The following is a 9,540-nucleotide window of genomic DNA, read 5'->3' as shown; positions in this document are numbered from 1 at the left end:
TGCTTCCAATGTGGAGAATGTACAGTCCCAAGCTTTGGGTTTTTGCACAGCTGTTTTCAGAGATACTTCTAGGGACCCATAAATTTTCAATTCTTCCAAGGTGGTATGATAAGGGGAGAGGTGTTTACTCTTTTCCTGGCCTGTGCTCTGGTCTGTGAGTTCTGTCTTGGAATTGTGAGGAAGATTCCCTCTCCACAGCCTCTACAATCTCCACCACACCAGTGCTCCTCCTCACCCTAAGACCGCCACTCAGAACTGTGACCCAGATCGAAGCAAGGGCAAAGCAAGAGATTCCTGCCTCAGCACTGGCCAAAAGATCCCTGCAATCCCCCTCTGATCAGCCACTCAATTCCCCCTCAGTGTGTGGGCTGGAAGCTCAGGAAGCAGCCACAGCCCAGGCCCACACTCCTCGGGAAGGGGGTTGAGACCTAGCTTCTCTCACACCATCAAAACAAACTTTTCCCACTCACCTTCTAAGTTGTGTTTGTCATTCGTGGGTTGAGAAGTCTGGAAACTGCCACAGCTGCCCGCAATTCAGTCCTCTGAGGCCTGCTCTAGGTTAGCTGTGGCCTGCATGCCCACGCCAAACTGCATTCCTCTACCAGCCCAGCGCAATATACCTTTCTGATCAACCATCCAGGTTGTCTTGGGCTGGAAATTTGTTTCACTCTGTCTTTTTGTGGCTTCTGCTGCTTTAGAATTTATTTAAAGCCATTTTTTATAGGTATTTGGAGGGGTTTGGGGGTGAGTTCAAGTAAATCACTGCTTTCACTCAGCCATCTTGGCTCCGCCCCCCTATTCCTTTCAAATATGCAACAAAATTGTCAGGTAAATTCATTTTTTTTCCTCTCTCCCCCCATGGCTACCTTCAGACCATTAGACACAAATAGATGTGTGTGTGTGTGTGTATATATGTGTGTGTGTGTGTGTGTGTGTGTGTGTGTGTGTGTGTATACATACATACATACATATACATGTAAAATTATTCTATATATATTCTTCTATTTATCAGTTCTTTCTCTGGACACAGATAGCATCTTTCTTAGAGTTAGAAAATACTTTAATTGATAACAAAGGCAATGAAAATGGCTATAGCGTTTGATTGACAGGTGTGAAGGTAGTTAAGAGATCTGGTCATTGCACACACAGACACCCAGCTTAGCGTAATCCAGAAGTCACAGCCCACGGATGGATGTCGTCCAGCATCCTGGATTATTGCCGTCCTTCAGATCTTTCCTCAGTCCAACTCTAGGGTGAGGTGGCATGCCAATTGCCTTGGCCCTTTGTAACAGTGGGGAGCTCAGCTATACTTCTGCTATCCTTGCAATACATCTATCTTACTTCTCTCCGTGAGTGGTCTGTATGTTTTCCTTCATGAGACTTCCAAATGAATGAATTAGTGAAAAAAAACATTTTAAGATCTTGCTATGTGTCAAACATTGTGCTAAGTGCTGGGGATACACATAGAAAACTGAGCTAGTCTCTACATTCAGAGAGTTCACATTCTGATGGGGGAGACAACATATATGGAAGGCTTCAGCTGCAAGTCAAGTAGAAATGTCATGCAGCCCTTAGAGTGAAGCAACAAAGCAGATACTACTGCCTTTTCTTTTATAACATTTCCACTGATAAAATTCTATTAGTTTCTAACACTGAACCACTTGATAGGGCCAAGGACTTTGGTGGGCAAGAGCTTTGTTTTCTGGTACCTATGGCTATACCACATGATCTAATGGCCAAGTTTCTTTGTATGAAATCTCTGCTAGATTTTTAAAAATTTTTATTCATTTTATTTTTAATTATGGAATCAAACAGGCATTTCCATAACATAGCATAATTTAAAAAAAGATTGCAAATGAAACTGTAAATCTATTACGTACAACTTGCTATTCCTTTTAAATATATAACAAAGTTATCATGTAAATTTCTTTTTCCCCCTTTTTTCTTCCCCTCCATCCACCCTAGAGATGGCTACCATAAGACACAAATGTGTGTGTGTGTGTATGTGTGAAATCATTTTACACATACTTCTATCAGTTCTTTGGGTGTAGATAGCATCTTCCTTCACATGTCCTTTGTAGTTAATTTGGGTATTTATAATAGTCAAAATGACTTGGTCGTTCAAAGTCGTTCTTAAAACAACATTGCTGTTACTATCTACAGTGTTCTCTTGGTTCTGCTCATTTCACTCTTCATTATTTTGTGCAATTCTAGCCATGTTTTTCTAAGATCATGGAGCTCATCATTTCTTATAGCATAGTGGCATTCCATCACAATCATATTGTCGCGCGACTAGCTCAGCTCACCACAAGAGCAAGGATCCTATACTAACCTTGAAGGGATAAGACCAGCTTAACCTTCTATCTCGAATGCACATTGATGAGGCGGGAGACAAGATGGAAGCAACTCCTTTTAATTTTAACAAAGCATTCACTTAAGTAGTAAAGTAACAGGAACTTCTTCTCAAGTTACAATGACACAGAGCTCATGCTGTGCTAAGGCCGGTGCATGAACATCCTGTGCACTTATCTGACTCCAATCCCAGATAAACTGCTAGTGACCATACAATAATGAGGGGAATTAAAGATTGTTGAAGATCTATATAATGGAGCACCGAACCAGGTGACCTTTGCTCTTGGATCAGCACCCCAGAGGTGCCTGCACCCATCAGTGAGACCTCATGAACAGCCTGTGGCCCTCTACATCCTTACAGATGCCCAACATCATATATCACAACTTATTCAGCCATCCTGCAACTGGATAGTTTAAAGAAGAGGACGAATGGTGGTTCTGGGGTGGGTGATGGTAGTGCTTAAATTTGATTCTTAGGTGAAGGGAATGACCTTTTTTAATGGATGGTCTCCTGAAGTTCACAATCTCCAAATACAATTCTACAAAAGCCTTAAGCAAAGGATGTACGACCTTTTGTACAATCTGAGGAGACTGTGATTCTATAAAACCAGCTTTCCTTCTTTCTTGACATTTTAAAATGTTTTTCCCATCTTTTCCTTAGAGAGGACAAAAAAGCAGTGTGATTGAATCAGACTGCTGAGTCCTACCTCATTACCAGAAAAAAAGCAAAGAAAAACAAAACAGACAGATGTCTAAGCCAAAACCATTCTAGAATGAAATGCCAAGACAAAACAGACTGTGCAAAGAGCATGCATTTATTAGAATTTAAACTTACTTTGTGGAAAAAAACAATGAAAAGAAAATCTATTTTATCAAGTAATTTACTGATGAACTGAGGTTTCTCTGAGCTTCCTATAAACCTCACAGTTCAATCCAATTCCACAAACTTTTATTAAGTGTTTTCTAGGTGCAAAACATGGTGCTAGGTGCCAAAGATAGAAATAGAGAAGGACATGGTCCCTTCAGTGAAAGAAGTGTGCAATGTGACTCAAAGCAAGATAAATATGGTAAAAGGCAAAGTGTGACAGAGAGAAAATAGAAGTCTAGACAAAATGCTCTAAGAAATAATGTGCAAGATAAGGATGTTTTTAGAGGGTGGAATCATGGAAGTCTTCAAGGATTACTTGGTTCTTGAGTTTGACCCTGAACATCTAAAGGTTATGTTTTCCTGGCCTGGGGAATAGCCCAGCTCAAATGAATAGAGTTGGAACAATGCACAATGATCACTGGCTCATAGGTTTAAAGATGAAACACTGTCATTTACTTATGAGGACACTGATGCCCAGAGATGTTAAGGACATACAGTAAGTATCTGAGAGAGGATTCAAACCCAAGTCTTTCTGGCTCCAAATCTACATCATATTGCCTCTTTCCATGAGATCAACAGCTAATAGTCTCATTTGGCTATACTTTGGACTGTGTGAAGGACAGTAACCAAATTATCGATTATTATTTATGAAGTGTCCGCTATGAGCCAGCCCCCATGCTAGGTGCTAGGCTCTGCAGATACAGAGACAAAAATGAAGACTTCTATTTTCCTTCTACCACACTTAACCTTTCATCATAATCATCTCTAGGTGTGTCCCATTGTATACTCCTTGACTTTGAAGAAACTAGGTCATTCTTCTTTCCTTCAATGGAGCTTAAAGTCTACTGGATGATATGACATATTCACAGATAAATAAACTGATTGCTGTATAGTTTGAATAAGCAGAGTGTGTGAATGTAAGTAAAATAAGATTAAAAAGGTAGGCTGGATTCAGGTTGTAGGGGGTCAGATTAAGAAGCTTGCCTCACATCTAATGGAATCTTTAGAGATTTTAAGCAGGGAAATGGTAGAGTCTGATTTGTACTTAGAAAGACAATTTGGGTAGCTGCTCAAAGGGTGGTTTGGAGAAGTGGGAGATTAGAAACAGGAAGATTGTTTGGGGGCCATGATATTATTCTACATGAAAGAAGATGGAGTCTTGAACCGAGTGATGGCAGTGGGGGAGACAGAGAGATTTGGTAACCATAGACATAGAGATGATAAATGGAGCCACAGGAATGGATGAGATTGCCCAGAATGAGAGTTTGTGGAGAAAAGAGAGCAGAAAGAGAGCCTTGGGGAACATCCACACTTTGGGGGTGATGATGGCAAGCCAAAATAATTTGTATCCATAACAAACATATGGCATATTATGTGCAAAACGTTCTGCTAGTTTCTGGGGGTAAGAAGATGAAAAATGAGTAATTTTAAGATACTTGCAATATACCAGGAGTGATAAAGGGGAAGGGAAGAAAGAGGAAGGCAAGGGTCTGCCTCTGCTATAAGGAGATTGAGTATATCTTTGGCCAAGAAACAGCACCAAAGCACTCAGGTTTTGTTACTGGTAGATATATCAGTATATTTAAAAACTCAAGTCAACAGAGTGGAAAATATTGACCTTGACCTTGCCTCCTTTTGTACTGCCTCAAATTCACCCAGGACTTTGGTGGTGAGAACTTTCTCAGTTGTGGCTACTGAGGAGGTAGAAGCTACAGAAACTCCAGGGGCAGTTTCTAGGTCCCATCTCCATACCGGTGGCTTCCTTTGATGGTGGTTATAAGTGTTATGCTAGAAACAGGGCCTGTGGTCTATGGCAGGGGTGGGCAATCTGTGGCCTTCTAGGTTTTTGGGGGCAGCCTTTTGACTGAGTCCAAATTTTATAGAACAAATCCTTTCATTAAGGGGATTTGTTCTGTGAAGTTTGAATTCAGTCAAAGGGCAGCACTTGAGGACCTAGAGAGCTACATGTGGCCTTGAGGCTGCAGGGTCCCCACCCTGGACTCCAAGGGGTTCTGCTACTCCTGAGGATTGTGGGCTTATCTGACCAGACACTGGTAGGGAGTTGGTGGTGATGGTGGCAAGGCCAGCAAACCCCTTCTCTGTAGGGATTATGTATCAGTGCTGTGGGTGGGGAGGCAGGTTAGAAGCAGTCAGTGGTCGGGGTAGAGGAGTACCCAGCTATTTCCAGGGCTTTGGGGCTCTGAAAGGAAGGAAAGATGCAGGCACTTATTAAGACCTTCTTACGCACCAGGCACTGTGCTAAGTGCTTCACGAATATCTCATTTGATCATCACAACCACATTTATTATTATCCTCATTTTACGGATGAGGAAACTGAGGCAGAGAGCGGTTAAGTGACTTGCTCAGAGTCACTCAGCTCCTTAAGTATCTGAAGCTGGGTTTAAGCTAAGGTCTTGCTGCCTCCAGGCAGCACGGGGTTGGTCTTACTCTCCTGACCCATGGGCCTTCTACCTCTCCCTCAGGGTGCCTTGTTGCTTCAGCTAGGTTAGCTCATCTGCTCATTTGGTGGAAGGCAGGCAGTCGGCAGTAGGTAAAAGCAGCTGGGCCGTCTCCGCAGGGTTGTGACTCTGGATCTGAAATAGGGCTGGAATGGAATCAGGGCTGGAAGTTGAGGGGGGTGGCTTATTCCTGAAGCTCTTGGGCTCCCGCGCCGTGGACCTGGTTAGCAGTTGGTGTTGGGGGCGGGGATGGTACACCCCCTCTTGTGGCCATTGTGACTATGGGAGCTAAGAGAAGCAAGGCTAGTGGTCATCGGGGTCGGGGGGTTATTCCCAGGGTTATTCCACCAGCATTCTCCTGGGTTCAGAGGCCTGGCTGACTCCATGGAAGTCCAAGGGGAAGTGGTGGCCAACTTGGTGGTCTTGGTGGTTTGACTTACTTGGCACATGCTCTCTCTCATCTTTCCCTCAGGATGAATTAATTAGTTACACACACACACCACAGGTGGCTCTGTGGACAAAGTGCTGGGTCTGGAGTTAGGAAGACTCAACCTCCTGAGTTCAAATCTGGTCTCAGACACTTACTAGCAATGTGACCTCGGGCAAGCCACTTAACCCTGCTTGCCTCAGTTTCCTCATCTGTAAAATGAGCTGGAGAAGAAAATGAGAAACTGGTGTCTTTGCCAAGAAAACACGAAATGGTGTCACAGAGAGCCAGACACAACTGTAAATGACTGAACAACAGCCACAACTACAATGACCAAGAATTGGCAAATAGGACTGTTGTCATAGCAAGGAAAATAGTGGACAGGATTTTCAATTGTGGAAACAAAGGGGATTACACTTTTCCTCACTTTACATGGAATGGAGGCCAGCTCCTAACATAGAGTTCTGAATGTGGGGGGAGGAAGGTGTTCCATCCCCACCTCAATTAACATAATTACAATGAAGATAGTCACAGAAACCACAGAATCAATAAATCAATGGGCATGATCAGGTTTTGAGGATGCATCTATACCCTCATCCTCTTACCAGATGGGATCTCCAACCATAACATAGCAAATGTTGAAGAACTTCACTACAATCCCACAACGTGTGAATAAGTCTTCAATCCACCTCAGAAGGTTATAGGACTGATTACAGACCATTAGCAGAAAGGCAATTGACACCACGTAAGAAACGTCTGTCAAATGGCTGAGAGAATCAGACACACCTCTGTGCCTATGTCAGTCTAGCAATGGTCCAGTCCATTGGTAGAAGATTCCAGGCTCCATGGTTCTCTGTGATCTTGCACCTGTAACAGAGGGCAGCTGGGCTGGGGAAGAGGGAGTGAGCCAGAGATGGTGCTATACTTCCTCCGTCATCACCCTTCAAATGATCATGTCACCAGGGAGACTGGGCCAGAAGCAAACAATGTATTTAGCTAGGAGCAAAGAGACACACTGTGGAGCCAGTCCCACTCTCTCACTAGCTGCCGTGTGGCCATGAACATAGTAAAGCCGCTCCTACTGAATTTGTGCTTTCCTGTTCTAAGATTGAGTACCTCGACATGGAAGTATCCCAGCAATCTTATGAGTCCTGAAAGGTCTGAAGGTCCTGAAACTGAGGAGTTCTTGGAGTACAAGTGGCTGACCTTAGGAGAAGCAACTTCATTGGCAGTGGATGGACTGAAAAAGATGGAGGACAGCCATTATGGAAAGGCAGTCCCTTTCAGGAATCATGAGTCCTTGGGTTGGGGAGAAGTGATAGCTGTGAACTGTCTTGAGAACAAGAAAAGCACAGGTCTTTGAAAGACAGCTGAGTAGCTTCACTAGCAGAGAGTTACTTCCAAAAGGATCTGCATAAGGATGCCACTGAAGGAGAAAGGACTTTCAGTTCCAGCAAACACATTACGCCTTTGTCACATGTGTTCCTTCTGTGTGTTCCTTACGACCCAGTGTATTCTAGGCTCAAGTTCATTCTTCCTACAGATGCTGTGAGTATTCTTGGCAGAATAAGCTTCAGGTTTAAGGAAGGAATGTTTGAAACCAACAAGTAAGATGCTTTTGCTAAAATAATAATAATAATAATAATAATAAAACCTACTGGCTGATTGTTAATGGGAAAGCACACTGATGCGAGCTTGTGAGTAACAGTGTTCATAGTACAGCCCCACAGGGTTATCTCTAGAATCCAAAGGTAATAATCACTCCCTGAGGACCCAGTCCTGTGAGGGCAAGTAAAAGTCAAGGAAGTAGCTCCATGTCCTTCCCCTTTTCGTGTTGTAGGCTTAGGTCATTCTTGCTTTGCTTCTGTAGAGGAGTATTGGGACCTTTGATCTTATGGCTTTCATATTTATGGCAGGCTGTGAAAGATCTGTTGGGAAGTGATCCAAACAGCTGTGTGCCCATATTAGCCGATGAGAATCTTTATCCCAACTCCCAACCACATTGACCAACCAGGTCTCCCAGAGCAAGGTTAGCAACGCCCTGCTTAGACTTCTAGGAGTGACTCTGATGAAGTATAGGGTCTTCTATTAATACCTTTGGCTTAAGCCCCTCATTTTATGTTTTCTCCCCAATATCAATCTCCTTTGTAAAATTCATTGACACAGTGATTAGTGCCCCTGTACCACTTAATCAATTGACATTGATTAGCTTTTACAAATGGGATATTTACTGAGAAGATAGAGCAAGATTAGAAGTACAAAAAACCATTTCCCCTCTTCCACCAACTGGGGCAAGTTCTTATCTATGCCTTATCTATGCCTCTGTGCCTAGGGAGGAGGAGCCCAACATTCAAGCAATGACTTACAAGCACTAACCCTTACCAAGTTCAGTTCCAAGTGTGGCATAGCCCGTGAATAAATTACTCTCTCTTGGCTGACTTCTGTCCAGTGCTATGGGTCAAGCCAGTCACTTTAGGGAAGGACTTTTCCCTAGATGTGGCTGCACACAAAACTCAGGCATAGACACTCACCACTGTATCTTCTGTAATCACTTACAGTTATTTCATTTCCAATCTTCCTTTACCCGAGCAGGAAAGAATAGACACAACATAGAAACTACTGGACCACATGGCTTCACATTGATCTGGGATAGAAAAGAGGCAGCTGGCCTATCTTTCCTTTTCAAAAGCTTACAGCAGGCTTTTCCCCCTGTACCCTGGCTCCTTTGCATGCATGCTCAGTGCTAGGTCAGCAACCAATGGAAAAGGCCCTTTCTTCGCAATGTGGCATGCAAAGGAGACAGTTGTACAAGACCACATGTAGACAAAGGCAGAAGCATCAGAACTGGATAAACCTTAAAGGACAGAAACCAGGATATTATTGATTTATGCACAAACCTCTATCTACCCTTTCTACCTTTCCCCTTCCTAGTCTTTTCTCTGGAAGAGCAATATAGGTGAGAAGCAGACAGATGATTTTTCTGGAGGGTCCAGTCATGTATGTCAGACAGGTTTTTGTCCATCAGCCTTTGAGACTATAAGAAAATTTGGCTGTTCTTCCTTGGATAGCCAAGGGCTCTAGGAGTTTACACATGATTCCTCTGCAGCAGACTTCACTAAATATCTATTTGCTGCCAAAGGTATAGAAAAAATGTCTTTAATAAAACACTTTGCAACCATTTGATACAATCTTTGCAAAAGTCTGGATCTTTCCAGCACTTATATGTTGCCATTTACTATGCATTCTTTTTTTTTTCATGCATAGAAGAGGAAAGAATTCATAACCCTTTCATATCAGATGGATCTGCCTCCCTGGAGCCATATTCTTCAATATGGACAATTTTAGAATCTCATATGTATTCTCCCATGTTGGGTTGCTTTGAGGATTAATAAGTTGTTCTTAGTAAAGCATTTGACCTTTAGAGCAAAAACTAG

The sequence above is a fragment of the Phascolarctos cinereus genome, unplaced genomic scaffold (genome assembly GCF_003287225.1).
Source record: "Phascolarctos cinereus isolate Bilbo 61053 unplaced genomic scaffold, phaCin_HiC Scaffold_9;HRSCAF=440, whole genome shotgun sequence".
In the NCBI taxonomy this organism is placed as follows: domain Eukaryota; kingdom Metazoa; phylum Chordata; class Mammalia; order Diprotodontia; family Phascolarctidae; genus Phascolarctos; species Phascolarctos cinereus.
Note: the sequence above shows the minus strand (reverse complement) of the source record.